The sequence below is a fragment of the Eptatretus burgeri genome, chromosome 17 (assembly GCF_056783735.1).
Source record: "Eptatretus burgeri isolate ZD-2024b chromosome 17, Ebu_testis_v1, whole genome shotgun sequence".
Lineage (NCBI taxonomy): Eukaryota > Metazoa > Chordata > Myxini > Myxiniformes > Myxinidae > Eptatretus > Eptatretus burgeri.
The window spans coordinates 11,001,236-11,016,625 of NC_140977.1; the positions used below are offsets into that span (position 1 = coordinate 11,001,236).

General features: G+C 48.5%; 1 long non-coding RNA gene across 1 annotated transcript in view; it reads right to left on the reverse strand.

Moving 5' to 3' along the window:
* LOC147009304 (uncharacterized) overlaps positions 1-15,390 on the reverse strand; it is a 28,641-nt gene that overhangs the window by 2,339 nt on the left and 10,912 nt on the right. The gene's annotated exons all lie outside the window — the stretch shown is intronic.

Sequence of the window (15,390 nt, forward strand, 5' to 3'; positions counted from 1 at the left end):
ACCCGACAAAAGCTGTGCAGTTTGGTCCACAGCCGCACGTGTGGTAATCGTGTCTGCAGCAGCAGCTTGAGTGGAGGAGAGCGGAGTCCAAAATGGCGAGAGTTGAGCAGTAGCAGGACCAGACAAGAGGTTTGGTCGAGGTCGTGTCAGTGGGGACGACCAGTAGGCTGGCCGTCGAGTTGAGACGGAAGCAGAGCCAAGCAGCCGGAACACCTTCGCAACAACTCCTTCAATTCCCTTTCGCACTTCTCCTTCCAACGGCCTCCCACAACAACAACCTTCCCATTCAACTCAATACCTTCGCATCCAACAACTCCGACCAACTTCTTCCTTTCCATCCACCCCAATTTCGCCCCAACTCTGAGGATTGCTCCGTACTTTATAGATCACGGAGCTCGGGGAGGAGCCATGGCGAAACCGACGTCATCGTCCGATCCGAGCATCCCGATTGGACCGGGCCTTCATGTGGTCCGCCTTTCTGGGTGGGGTTTCGGCCAGACGCTAGTTTGGCCAGCCCACGCCGCGCGTGTCTGGGTTTGGGAAGGTGGATGCCGATGCGGCTTCCACAGCGATCGTCGGGATTTTGCCTCTGAAAACGAGTCGCTGGATAGACGGTGGTACGCTGTGGCCAGCGAAACAAGGGTAGCAAGCGAGATGATTTCACCTCAGAAAAAGGAGGAAATAAAATAAAAGGGGGAAAAATGATTTATTAATCTTAACTAATAGCTCATCGAAACGCACTCCCTGCTGTCCCGCTCGACAAAAGGTAGGGATCTATCTGCACATATATTAATGGAATAACTGAGTCAGGACAACTATTTGTTGTATGCATACAGTTCCGAGAACCGTAACAATATCTATATATATATATATATATATATATATATATATATATATATATATATATATATATATATATATATATATACATATATATACATATATATATATAAATATATATATAAACATATATATTTATATATATATATATATATATATATATATATATTTATATATATATATATATATTTAATATATAATCTTCTTAACCGGGCGTAGTGGCGTGCGCCTGTAATCTGGCTACTCGGAGGCTTGGGTTGGAGGATTGCTTGAGGATGGGTGCTCTGTGCTGGGCCGCGCTATGAGAGGGTGTAGGGCAGCCCGGAATCATGGCAAAACCCAATCCTCATCCCTGTGTTGTAAGAGGCGACCAGGGTTGCGTCAGGAAGGGCATCCAGCGTAAAACCTATGCCAAATCAGTATGCGGATCATAACGGATGATCCGCTGTGGCGACCCCTAACGGGAGCAGCCGAAAGACGAACAACAACAACAACAACAATATATATATATATATATATATATATATATATATATATATATATATATATATATATATATATATATATATATATATATATATATATATATATATATATATATATATATCTTCTTCTTTCGGCTGCTCCCGTTCGGGGTCGCCACAGCGGATCATCCGTATGATCCGCATAGTGATTTCGCACATGTTTTACGCCGGATGCCCTTCCTGACGCAACCCTGGTCGCCTCTTACGACACAGGGATATGGTACACCTATTTTAACCAGGGTATACACTGGCCCAGTATACTGGTACTCATTTCGCTGACCTCGGAAGGATGACAGGCTGAGTCAACCCCCTGGTGCATTAATTCAGTGGCCCAACGGGGCTTGAACTCAGGACCTTTTGGATCCCAAGCCGCTGCCCTAACCACTGTGCCAACACATATATATATATATATATATATATATATATATATATATATATATATATATATATATATATATATATATATATATTTTGTTGAGGAAATTCGCAAACCACCATTCAGGTCCTGTAGGTGAGATATCTCTGTAAGTACATGTGTAGTTAGCCCCAAACCCGTTGTTTAGAGGGAATAAATGTGATTCATTTGGGCTGCGACCCTTTGAGATAGCCGTTTTTCTGTTCTATCTTTATTTTGAACCAACCACGTCTCAACCGCCATCACACAACAACCACCAACCACAACGCCGCTTCACAACAACAACGCCAACAGCCACGATCTTTACCTTCACAACTCGCTCCTGCAAACATCGCATCACCGCCATTCCAAACGGCACCAGGGCCATAAAGCACCACCATAAACCCTCCACCAACTTCACCTCTCCTCCTTCTGCCGCCATTCCCGCACCACCTGTGAACACCGAGCGTCGGGCTGTCCTGGCCTCATACGGGACGCGCGCCAAACCGCGAGTGCAAAGTGCGGCCTTTCCGAGGAGAATTCGGATCAGGAATGATACACGCCCACTTCTGATCCGTCCAATCAGCAAGCGCGGGGCGGTTTGGCCCCGCCTCCAGGCGCGTCGGAGTAGAATCGGGATATGCAAATTCTCGGATCAGGGGAGACTCACGCCCCTTTTCCTCCGTCCAATGGGCGAGCGTGGCTCCACCTCCGAGCTCGTTCTGATCCAGAAATTTGCATATGGCTTCTCCTGCCGGCCTATAAAGCACCGGACGCGGGGCGAATTTGGCAGTCAGTTTGAGAAGAGTCAGTCTGGAGAGGTCGGAAAGCTGAGGGGAGCTCGCAGTCTGTCGGGTTTCGCAGTCTGTCGGGGTTCGGAGTCTGTCGGGGAGCTGCAGAGAGAGGAAGCCTGGAGCGCGGTCGAGTCGGTTTGAGCGCAGAGTCGGCCTTGGAGGAGCGGGGAGTGAGTCGGGAGGCGAGGGCATACAGGTGGTTTGCTGCAGTCGGCTGAGGAGAAAGGGGGAAGAGACCGAATAGCTCGGGTCCGAGGCAAGGAAGATGGCGGTCGGCGACGAGCTCGCAGTGGAATCGCTCGTCGCGGGACCCAAACAAGCCAGCTATCCTCTTTCCCCAGAGCATCAACAATTCCCCCCTTTTTTCCCCCCGCGCTGAGATCGTGCGAAAAGGGGGCCCCGTTCCCACCCCACTGCAAGCAGTGCCAACGAAACCCGCGAAGGAGCGCGGAGTCGGGGCGCCGCCGCGCCACCACATTGGCGGCTCATCACAAAGACACGGGTAGGATCCACCCGGTCTCGCGGACCTGACCGCTCTTTCAGGTTCCGCGCAAATATTGGCCCACAGGCCCCGCCTGCCCCCATGTCTTTGAGGGTGGCCCTTTTCTTTTGCTTTTGAGTAAATGTGTTGTTGGCGCCGTCTGTAAAGTAAAACTGTGTAAGTGTTGCCGTGTGCTCGCGTAGTCGGTAGTAGATCTGCATTGTTGTGTTTCTTTTGTAGCATTTGCTGTGGGTGCATAATTGTTGTAATTGTATATGTGTGCTCTCCGTGTGCCGTGGAATAAATGTGCTTTATGTTGAACTGTTTTTCCCGTTTCGCTTCGTCTTTTCTTTAATTGAATCTCCATCTTGCTTCACGTAAAGGGTTGGTAGTGGGCTTAATACGCCCGATAATTAATCGGAACCGTCGAGGCCAACGATAACACCGCTCGGTTATCCCGATAGTACGGAACGGGTCGCTTAAGTGGCCCGTGCCCGGAGTCGACCTGCGGCGAGGTGCGATCGCCCGGTCTACCCTCCGCGTGGGTATTTAGGTAGGTCGAATTTGGCGAACAACCCTATCCCACGTGGGGGGCCGATTGGCACGATCGTGGTGAGGCCGAAAGGCCCACCCATGACTAGCTCCCGGCGTTAGTCCGAGAGGGTCACGACAGAATTGTCTGGCTCAGTGGTGGGACTCAAACCCGCACCTTTCACATGGCGTCAAGGACGAAAGCACCAGGAGTGGAGTGGCAGACGCCAGCACAATCTGGATGGTAAAACAAGTGAGGAGGCGGCGAGGCAGGCGAAGCAAGTGATCCTCCTCAGGCACAACCAGGCTCCGACACATAACCAGGCTCCAACGCCAACACAATCATGAACGCGAAACCCAACAAGAACAAGAAGACACCTCCAAAGGGAGCCTGGTCTTTTATCCGCTCCCTGAGCGGGGCGGATCCTCGGTGCCGGACGCTCTGTGAGCGTTTGGTTGGACAGGGATCAGGTGTGTCGACGCGCTGTTCGCTCCTGATTGGATAGCAAGGAGAGCCTGGTAAAGTGCTCATTCAGTGGAGGAGTCGTGAATCGGAACGCGATGTAAAGCGCTAGTTCAGTGGAGGAGCTGTGAATGGGAATGCGCTAGTTCGGTGGAGTCATCGTGAATCGGAACGCGCTGTAAAGCACTAGTTCAGTGGAGGAGTTGTGAACGGGAACGTGCTGTAAAGCGCTAGTTCAGTGGCAGGGTGGTTGGTTTGTCGGATCTAAGGATTTAAAGACCTGACTAGAAAACAACTTCGCAGCGCACGTACACTTAATTACCCATTAGACAAGGGACGGGACCCTAACTAGAAACACATACTTACCGATATAACTGATCTATAAAGACTCTGGCTGTTGTGTGCGATGGGTTCCAGATTCGTAACAATACATGGTTTCCTGGGCTTGTCCACATCCTTAGCCTGAAAGCCGGCATGTGGGTCTGTTCGGACCCCTCGGTGCTATTCCTGTTGATTTTTCTGAAACTAATGTTTTGTCGTTTTTCTCCTGCAATATCCTCCCATCGTGTTGTCTCAATTCAACAGGCAATATGAACAGTTTTTACGTGAAACTATTTTGGAGCAATACAAATGTGATGGAAGTTAGAAACAATCTTCCCTGGCTACTGGGGTCTCACCAGACCACAAGCAAAATGAAGTGATTTTTTCTTTTTCGTGCAATGAAATTCATGCTGACCAGCCACCAAGAAGTTGGAAATCTGGCACTGACGTCGAGCTGAAATCATTTATGGACTCCCGATTCTCGCAGGTGTGGTCAAGAGCAACCGTGACCAGCTCGATGAACGTTAGTCTTTTAGAACTGGCAGACCTATGCTCAGGGCAACAATGTGCCCAAAAAGGTTTCAACAAATCTTGCGCCATTTCAGATTCGACAACCGAAATGCACGAAATGCATGGAGGGAAGATGATGAACTTCACTGCAATCAGAGACATTTGGGACATGTATTTTGCTGCCCTGCTTAAATATTACATACCTGGCCCTTCTATGACTGTGCATGAGCAGTTGGTACCATTCAGAGGTCGCTGTCCCTTTCATCATTACCTGGCCAGTATAAACCATCAAAATACTGCATCAAAGTTTGGTGGAACCGTGACAGTGAGAGAAGCTATCCGCTGACGAGCTAGGTGTCCCTTGGTAAACATCTGAATGAAACCCAGAAGGTGAACCGGAGTAGAAGGGTGGCGAAGGATCTCATGTCTCATTGGTACAAAACAGGAAGAAATGTAACCACAGACAATTTCTTCACCAGTGTTCCAATAGACAAGGGACGGGTCAGGTTAGATCTGTGACCTGCTACAGGTACCATGTAAACCTGTACTAACCTGTTCCATGGTCGGGTTGTCGGCGACTAAACCGTCTCCCCCACCAGGTTTTCTGGTGAGGAGGGTGTTTGGATATGGACACCCAGCAGGATTAAAAACAAAACCTGTCAAAGGGTGGAGGAGCTCCTTGTGAGCCAACGGCCATCCATATCTAGTGCCCAACTGTGTCTGCGGACGTCCTCCTGCAGTTGGGTTACTTTTTTATTAGGAGGTTGGTGGCAGGATTTGCACTCCAGCCACCGTAAAACCCTTCATTCCGCAAAACACAAAAACGCAAAAAATCTGAAAACCCACTCCGTGGGAGTACCTCCTGTGCAGCTTCCCTTCGCAGGGCAGCTCACCGGATGACGGGATTGGGGCAAAGCCTTCGGGACCCCCAATCTTTGATGATAGGATGGAAACCACGGGGTAACATCCCTGGGTCAGATTGCGGGAGAGTGTGTCGGAGTGGTGCTGAGGTGTTATCCACCAGACGGCGGTCTCCTTGGGTTAACCTGAGGCGGTCCCTTCGGGTGGGTGCCTGGAATGTCCTATCCCTAAGAGAGGATGATCACCTGTCTCTGTTATTATCTGAGCTCAAGCGTTTGGACATCGGGATTGCAGCTCTCTCTGAGGTTCGGAGACCGGATTGCGGCGAGATAATGGTGGGTGGTTACACCTACTATTGGTCTGGTCGCTCTGATGGTTACCATACCCAAGGAGTTGCTGTAGCTGTGTCCAATAAGCTGACCCCAATGATAATTGAGGTAACACCGGTCAACGAGCGTATTATGAGATTAAGGATTGGTCACTCCTTAGGTGTCATTTCCCTGGTCTCTGTTTATGCTCCGACTGAGGCGAGTGATCTCACCGTGAAGGATGCATTCTACGCCACACTCGAGTCTGTGGTTGATCAGTGCCCCAGACGAGATACACTTCTAGTCTTGGGGGATTTCAATGCATCAACTGGAACTGATAGGGATAGTGATGAGGTGTGTGTTGGTCCCCATGGGTCAGGAACTATGAACCAGAATAGCACTAAGTTCCTTGACTTTGCAAGAAGTCATGGACTTAGGGTGGCTGGTTCATGGTTTCAGCGCCCACAAGCTCATCGCTGGACTTGGTATTCCAATGCTGGCAGTGTGGCAAAGGAGATTGACCATGTCCTCATTGACGGTCGTTGGAGGATGATCCAGAACTGCAGGGTCTACCATAGTGCTCAGTTCCTCAATACTGACCACAGGCTTGTTGTAGCAACTCTAAAGCTGCACCTTAAATCCTGGAGAATGATACCATCCCAGCCGAGGCTGGATGTTGGCAAGCTCAGGGATGAGAGAGCAGCTGAGGAGTTTGCGAACAGGCTGAGTGGACACTTGGGGGGTCTGGGTGCTTTGGGGGGTCCTGAAGAGTTGTGGAGCGCCTTCAAGACCACTGTCCTTGATGTTGCTGGTGGATGTCTTGGAACTCACCGCAGGGCAAAGAAGAATTTTGTCTCTCAAGGGACACTGGATACCATTGACCAGAGTCGCAGGGCCAGGCTGAATGGCAGAGCTGAGCTGTTCAGGGAGCTGAGGCGTAAAACTGTACGTGCACTGAGGGTGGACAAGGAGGCCTATGTGCGAGGAATCTGTGAGGGGGTAGAGCATCACCTGTGGACAGGTGATTCTCGTCCCGCTTACAGGGCAATTCGCGCATTGCGTTCATCCAAGCCCATCCCTCGGAGCAATGCAGTTAGAGCAGAGAGTGGTCGGCTCTTGACAGAGGAGTCTGAAGTGAAGGCCCGCTGGGCCAGTTTTGAGCGGTTGTACCAGGCTGATCCCCCAGCTGTCGAGATGGATGTCAGGGGTGTTACAATCCCTGTTGCTGACCCTCGAATCAACTGTGGTCCACCTTCTCTTGTGGAAACACGGGCTGCGGTGAACCAGTTGAAACGGGGCAAAGCTCCAGGGATCTGTGGCATCCAAGCCGAACTTCTCAAGGCTGGTGGAAATGCTGCACTCGTGTCGTTGCATTCAGTTTTGTGCTCTGCCTGGAACACAGGCATCATCCCAACTGATTGGCTGAGGGGCCTTGTTGTTCCTCTCTGGAAAGGGAAGGGTGATCGCCAAGACTGCAACAACTACCGAGGGGTGACGCTGCTCTCAGTGCCGGGCAAGGTCTTTGTTCGGATAATTCTTGATAGGGTTCGCCACCATCTGCTTGAGCACCAGCATCCAGAGCAGTCAGGCTTTACACCAAAGAGGTCAACGATTGACCATATCCTTGCACTTCGTGTCCTCACCGAACGCAGATGAGAGTTTTGGCAGGGGCTGCTTGCAGCCTATGTTGATCTCTATAATGAGTTCAATTCAGTGAATCGGGATGTCCTCTGGAGGATTCTTGGTCTTCGTGGGGTGCCACCAAAACTGATCGATCTGATGTCTGAACTCTACTCTGGTACTGAGAGTGCTGTGAAGTGTGGTGGTACCATCTCTGACTTATTTCCAGTTGTTACTGGAGTTCGTCAGGGGTGTGTACTGGCCCCCACACTTTTCAGCACTTGTATGGACTGGATTTTAGGGAGGATGTCGGAGAGATCAAGCTGCGGTGCATCCTTTGGGAATGTCAAGATCTCGGACCTTGATTTTGCAGATGATGCAGTCATCTTTGAGGAGACTTTAGATATCCTTTTGGGGGCCCTCGAGGTGCTGAATGAGGAGTCAGAGCCGCTGGGATTTCGGGTGTCTTGGGTCAAAACTAAGATCCAGGCTTTCGGTGACATCTTGGATGCTGCTGTCCTGTCTGTGCCTGTTTGTGGTGAGGATGTTGAGGTCGTGGAGAGATTCACTTACCTTGGCAGTGATATTCATGTCTCTGCTGGCTGTGAGTCAGAGGTCAATAGACGTCTGGGTCGGGCCTGGGGAGTCATGGATTCACTGGATCATGGGGTGTGGCGCTGCCGGTACCTGTGCGGGAGGATGAAAGTTCGAGTCTTCAGGTCCTTGGTACTTCCAGTCTTGCTCTATGGATGCGAGACTTGGACTCTGACCAAGGATCTGGGACGGAGACTTAATTCCTTTGGTACCAGGTCTCTTCGGAGAATCCTTGGCTATCGCTGGTTGGATTTTGTGTCCAACGAGCGGTTGCTGAGAGAGACTCGGATGAGATTTGTTACCTGCATAGTACGTGAGCGTCAGTTGCGGCTTTATGGACATGTGGCTCGTTTTCCTGATGCTGATCCTGCTCACCAGATTCTCTCAGCGAGGGAGTCTCGTGAGTGGAGGAGGCCAGTGGGCCAACCACGTGCCTCATGGTTGCAGCAGGTTGACCATCATCTCAAGGAGATGGGGATGGGCCTGGCATCTGCCTGGGGGATGGCCAGACGGAGGCCCCTGGAAAAGTGGACGCAGCAACGCGCTGTTCTGGCACATGCTCCCATACCTGACCTGACCTGTTCCAATAGCAATTGAACTACTGCAGCAAAATAACACACTTGAAGGAACTTTGAGAAGCAATAAACCTGATATTCCTGCTGAAATGCAAGAGTCCTCGTCGTAAAGTGGTCGGCAACATTTGGATTTAGTGGAAAAAAAACCTCACAATTGTGTCAAACGTTCCAAAAAAAACCCAAAAGTGTCATCTGCCTCTCAACCCTTCATCATAACAAGGATGTGCCTGCAGAAGAGAATCCCAAACACAATCCTGAAATCGTGGTGTACGACAACAAAACAAAGTAAAGGGTGGAGTTGATAACTTGAGCCATTTGGTCACACTCCGTGGGGCAGATAACAGCAATTTTTGAGAGGAATCGTGCAAATGATGATACAAGCATCAAATTTGGCACATTTGTTCTCCAGGGGATTCTAATCAAATCTGCCTGATTGGTCATTTGAAAATCCAAGATGGCGGCCATCTTGAAAAATGTCCGCCAAGTTGGCCTCCCGAAGTTGACTTTTGCTTCGAAGTATTTGTAGTTGTCCGATTTGCATGATCTCGGTGTGAATTCTTATGTTTTCAAGCCTGCTGGAGTGGATTTTCCTGTTTTTAAAGCCCCCTGACACACACTTTTTCTGATTTTGCACCACTTTAATGATTGTCATGAAGCTAAGGCCTTTCTGCATCCGGGCCCTGGCAACTAAATGTTCAAAGTTATGCATACCATGCGAATGTTCCTCCAGCTGCTACTGTCCACATATGCAGCTGCAGAGTGCTGTTCAGGGGAGCTCTGACTGAAAGCACTTGCATCTCCGGTTGCAACCTTTCTTACAGGAACACTTGGTCACTTCCTGACAGCTGGCTGCAATAGGGGGTAGTGTTGTCAAACATATCTGCCACGTCTCTCCTTTCTGTGTCCATCCCCATTCAGCGGGACTACTCGTGTCTGGACTCGTGTCTGGAGATGGTTGCCTGGCCCCAGATGATCCCAGCCTGATAGGCCACACACTTTGCATGTTCTCTGAGGGCTGCCTGTGTTGGTGGAATTGAGTTGTACGGCCTCTGCTTGCGGGAAAAGAGATCCAGTCTTGCTCCGCCCACACCAGTGGCGGCGCTTGATCTGTCATACATGAGGACAACGAATCTCTCCAGCCTCTGCAGGTCAAGATCACGAATCAATGTTTGATGCTGGCTGAGATTGGTGAATGTTTCAGAAACATCATCAAAGACGTTCCAAGTCTGCCATGCAATTTTCTTCCCTTTACCGTGGAAGGAAGACACGACGTCACATCCAGTGAACGCATGGAAGTATGGGATCCCTCGAGGTTTCTCAGGCCCTATTGCAGAAACTACCTCATGGACTGGAATCCATCGCGCCTTGGCTCCTTGGCCAAAGGCAATCCACATGTTCTCAAGACCTAGTTCCTGTAAGGATGGCAGTACAGATATTGTTATGAATAGTACGTCCGTGTTATTAGCCTTAATGATAATGGACTTGCTACCATCCGTCGTTGCATCCCTGGCGTGTACAAATATTCGAGTGTCAGCTTCTTCATGACAACATGGAGACACAGCATCCAGTGACTTCCTTGTGTTGCTTATGGCATCTTCTCCTTTTGTGACAATGACTGTGCTTGTCGTCTGTGCTTCACACATCTTTTCCGCAAGGAAGTGAAACAGCTCAGTCTTGTTGCTGTCATCTCGAAGAAAGCTTCTCCAGTTACTTGTGGTCGTACTGGTTCCTGTCACTCTTCTTCTGATTCCTTGCCCCCTTTTCGACCTTGCCTCGGACTTCAGACTTGACTTCTTGTACACATCAAACATTACGTCCACCCTCTCGTACCTGGCACCATAGGATTCCACCTTTGGGATGATGTCTTCTTTAGCATAGTCATCAAATATCTTTAAAGTGCGTGGAGGTAGGGCATTGATAAGTGCTGAGCCATCAATGATGACTGCATCTCCCCTTGGTTCTCTGTCTGGGATGTTCACTTGCGCTTCAAGAATTTCAGCCAGCTGTGACTTCTGACATGTATGAAGCTTGCCGCTGTCACTGAGAGATGCAGGGTGTGACTGATTCTCATGCTTGAAGAATTCTTGCAAGTCACACTGCCTGTTCTGGCATGAGATGAACAGTCGTGAGAACAGCTGACAGTCGTCTTTCAGGACTTTCTCCTTAGAAATTTCCCCAGCTTGCTCTTGTTTGAAGAAAGAAACAATGTTTTTCTTGATTGGATGATAGAAAGGACATTCACCTTCATTCTGTAGCGCCTCCATGAATGAATGGAACTGCTTTTTGCCCCGCTGGTGATGTGGAGCTACCATTTCGGCTAGAGTTGGGTCTGCAATGTTCTTCATGTCTAGTACTAGTAGGTCGGCTGATTCTTCTTGGAATGGGTTGCCCATCTCCTGCATTACTGCAGAGAGTGCTTTCACCTTTTCAAAGAAAGATTTCTGGGCACTCAGTGTCTGCTCATGGTGTCTGCTGTTGTTGGTTGCATCTTTCATACCAGACATGGCCTCGCATCCAGCTACTAGACGACTCACTTCGGATCCAGCGACCATCCACCTACGAAGTGCTGCTGGGTCTTCTGTCAACCCAATTGCTCCTCCGTCACCTTTGATGACTGCATTATTTTGCTCGTGAGTTTGGTCGATTGCCAGGGCAGAGAATTATCTTCTAGACTTGTGGGTAATGAAGTTCCCTTTGTGAAACTCCCAGGCCACATCTGGATGTTGTTGCTCAAGCGACATCATATCTCGGAGGTGAACTGGGATCCATTGCGCATAGTTGACATTGTTATTCGCAAAGAAGTAAGGCGCCAGTTCTGAAAGTGCTTCACGGTACAGGTTGAAGTCTCCTCTGAATGAGCGGATCAGGGTGAATATGGTGAGTTCCATGTCCAGCACCAGACTCCAGAACTGGAACTGTGGACTCTCTTGCCTCCGTTGTTCACACCAATCTTCAAAGGTTAGATCTGATCTGTTCGACTCTTCAGAGCGGTAGTCATGGTATGCTTCCTTCATTAGTTTGTACAAGCTGCATGCAGTGATGTGGTGTGCTTGTCTTGTCCTGGTGCCCGACAATCACTCTTTCAAGAAATTCTTACTTGGCGATGAACTGGAAATGTTGATTAAAGGACTGGTAAGTGGCCTGGATTCAATCAGCACATCTGTTTCATCAACTTCGTGCACTTTGAAAATTTGGAGCTAGATGTACTCCATCACACGCAGAGACCTTCTGTGTGCTACCCTCATCTAGTTTAGCCCACGAGCCAACGCGGTTTACCAGGGTGTGGCCGATGCCGTGCACTAGCAACTTCTTGGAGCCATAGATGAGAGTTGGGCCAGTGATGAGGGCCAGTGCCAGTAGTCCATCCAAGGGATGTGGCTGACTGCTGAAACAAAGGTACTACCTCTAACACTACACCCCTACACCCCATGCATAAGTAGCTACTACTACATACACGTTAAGTCATGCAAACGTATGAAAATCATACACAAATGTGCAAAATCAGAAAAAGTGTGTGTCAGAGGGCTTTAAAAACAGGAAAATCCACTCCAGCAGGCTTGAAAACATAGGAATCCACACTTAGATCATGCAAATCGGACAACTACAAATACTTCTAAGCAAAAAGTCAACTTTGGGAGGCTAACTTGGTGGCCATCTTGAAAAATGGCCGCCATCTTGGATTTTCAAATGGCCAATTGGGCAGAGTTGATCAGAAAGCCTTGCAGAACAGAAATGCCAAATTTGATGCTTAGTATCACAATTAAATTTGCACGATTTTTCCACTATCTACGACACTATTAATTGTAACCTCGGGTAACCTTGTTCAAAGATGGTTTATGGTGAATAACCTTTGACTTGATAGAGATGACACGCCTGCTCTCGGTTGTCTCCATTCACTCAGGAGATGTTTCTATCACTTTATACAGATCGGGGTTCGATTCAAGATGAAGTTTGTGGATAACTGAGTCATCATCGATCCCAGGGATGAAAAAAGTCACGGAAAAGGTCTTCGAGTTTGTCTCCAAACTCACCATGTTGGGCGAGTCGGTGTGAATCACCACGAACTCGGATGTTCACTGACCATCCTGACCATCCTGACCATCATGACCATCATGACCATCCTGACCATCATGACCATCCTGACCATCATGACCATCCTGACCATCATGACCATCCTGACCATCATGACCATCCTGACCATCCTGACCCTGGTGGGAATAATATTGATATTCACCATCCTCCAACATTATTTACTTTATTTTTGAAGGTCCACACAATCAGAAACAATAAATAATTTATTTCTAATCTGATCATATTGATTTTTAAGTAATAAACAAAGACCTGAACGTGGTTTTTAATTATAATAATATTTTGAGATGGAACAGTTAAAAACCCAAACCCGTCGGGTTCCACCTCGAAACATTCCACTTAAACCGTCATGACGTCATCGAGGGAATGATCGTCATCACGTAACGGATAATGGGCGCGTATCTCGCTTTAAACTGGTCACAAAGTGAATTTGATGAAGAATTTTCTGATCAAGAATCCCCAAATTACGAGGATAGTTAAAATCATGATGAAGAAGGTGATGTCAGACCGTGCGTGATGAACGTGATGACGTAGGACGTCGTGGGAGGGGCGGGGCCAATCCAGCGTTTCTTGGGGGGGCGGAGTCAATCGAGTGTAAAGGGAAAACAAATAACATTAAAATTTTCCTTTCAAGATTATTTAATGAAGAAAAGAACACGGATCACGTGATCAGTGAAGCCATATCTATTAATGAAACCAAACATGATAATCTGATTCTGTGGAACTTCACAGAATTTGTTCCCTTCACTCGGTGTTAAAATGATCACGATGACCTTTGACCTCTGTCTTGGTGGACATTGTCACAACGTGTAATTGTCACACGTTGTCATTGTCACAACGTGTAATAAAAGATCGTAAAATGATATTTTAATCCAGTGGAATATTTCTCAGCAAATGGTGGAGTTTCAGTTCATAAGATGGGGAAGAAGAAGAAGAAGAAGCAGAATAAGAAGAAGAAGAAGAAGAAGAAGAAGAAGAAGAAGAAGAAGAAGAAGAAGAAGAAGAAGAAGAAGAAGAAGAAGAAGAAGAAGAAGAAGAAGAAGAAGAAGAAGAAGAACTTTTTTTTTTTTTTTTTTTTTTTTTTTTTTTTGTATACCTTGGTCGAGGCTCGTATGAGAGCTAACACACAACTCACAGCAAGGAGGCATGAGACAAGAGGGGTGGGAGTGGAAGGGACAAAACATTGGGGAACAGACACAGGTGAACTGTGGAAGGGAGAGGGATGGGGATGGGACGGGGAACATGGCGAGGAGAAGATGGACATTACAGGGACTTTCAGGAAGGAAAGCAGGAGAATTGAAGGAAGTGGGCATGGGTGGATTATCGGGGGTAGAAAAGATCGAGGATTTGGATGGGGGAAGATAAGAGGTGGTGGTGAACAGCTGTTTTGAAAGCCTGGAGGGAAGAATGGGAAAGAATAGAGTGAGGAAGTTTATTCCAAAGGCGGGAAAAAGAGGAATGAAAGAGTGAAGATGAGCAGTGATTCGTGATTTTGGTAGTTTTACCAGAAGGGGGTTGTTGGCGGACCTTGAGCGCCCTGTGGAAATGTGGTTGGGACAAATCGCAGAGAGAGCAGGGGGCAAGGCTGGAGAGGAGTTGGTAGAAGACAGAAAGACCACCGACCAACCTGCGGTGATTGAGTGAGAGGCCCAAAGACTCAGCTTCATTGCGGGAGATGCCGATGATCTTAAATGCCCTGGTTTCGACAGCGTGAAGTCGAGAAAGGTGGGAGGCAGGAGCACCAGCCCAGAGGGGAGAGCAGTACTCCATCAGGCTACGGACAAAAGCTTTGTAAGTAGTCAGGAGCTCAAGAGGGCCGAGGAAGGACTTTGCACGACGGAGGATTCCCAGTCGGCGACTGGCTTTTGAGGCAAGGTTGGAAATGTGACTTTCCCAGGAAAGGTCATGGCAGATAGTGAGACCCAGAAGCTTGAAAGAAAAGACTTCTTCCAGAGGATTGTTGAGAAAGTGGATGGGGGGTTTTGTAAACGGTCCTTTCGAAGAGACATAGTGAGAGTGTGAGATTTGTGTGGATTGAAAGACATGTTCCACGTGTTGGACCAGTTTGTGATTTTATCCAGATCTGCAGTGAGCGAAGAAGCTGCTGCTTGCCGGTCTGAGGGATGACAGATGGTACGGCAGAGGGTGGAGTCATCGGCAAAGAGAAATAGAGGATTTTCCAGAGAGTCCGAGAGATCATTGATGAAAACCAGAAAAAGAACAGGGCCCAGAACGCTACCTTGAGGAACTCCAGCCTGCACAGGAAGAGGGGATGAAAGAACTCCATTTAGGGCCACACGTTGACTGCGACAGGAGAGGAAGTCTGCGAGCCATGAGTGGAGATGGCCTTGAATACCATGGGAAGAGAGTTTGGTGAGTAGGGCAGGGTGCCAGACTGTGTCAAAAGCACGTGATATGTCCAGGGATACGGCTCGGATTTCCTGTCTGGCATTGAGGACCTCCATCCATTGATGGGAGAGCAGTA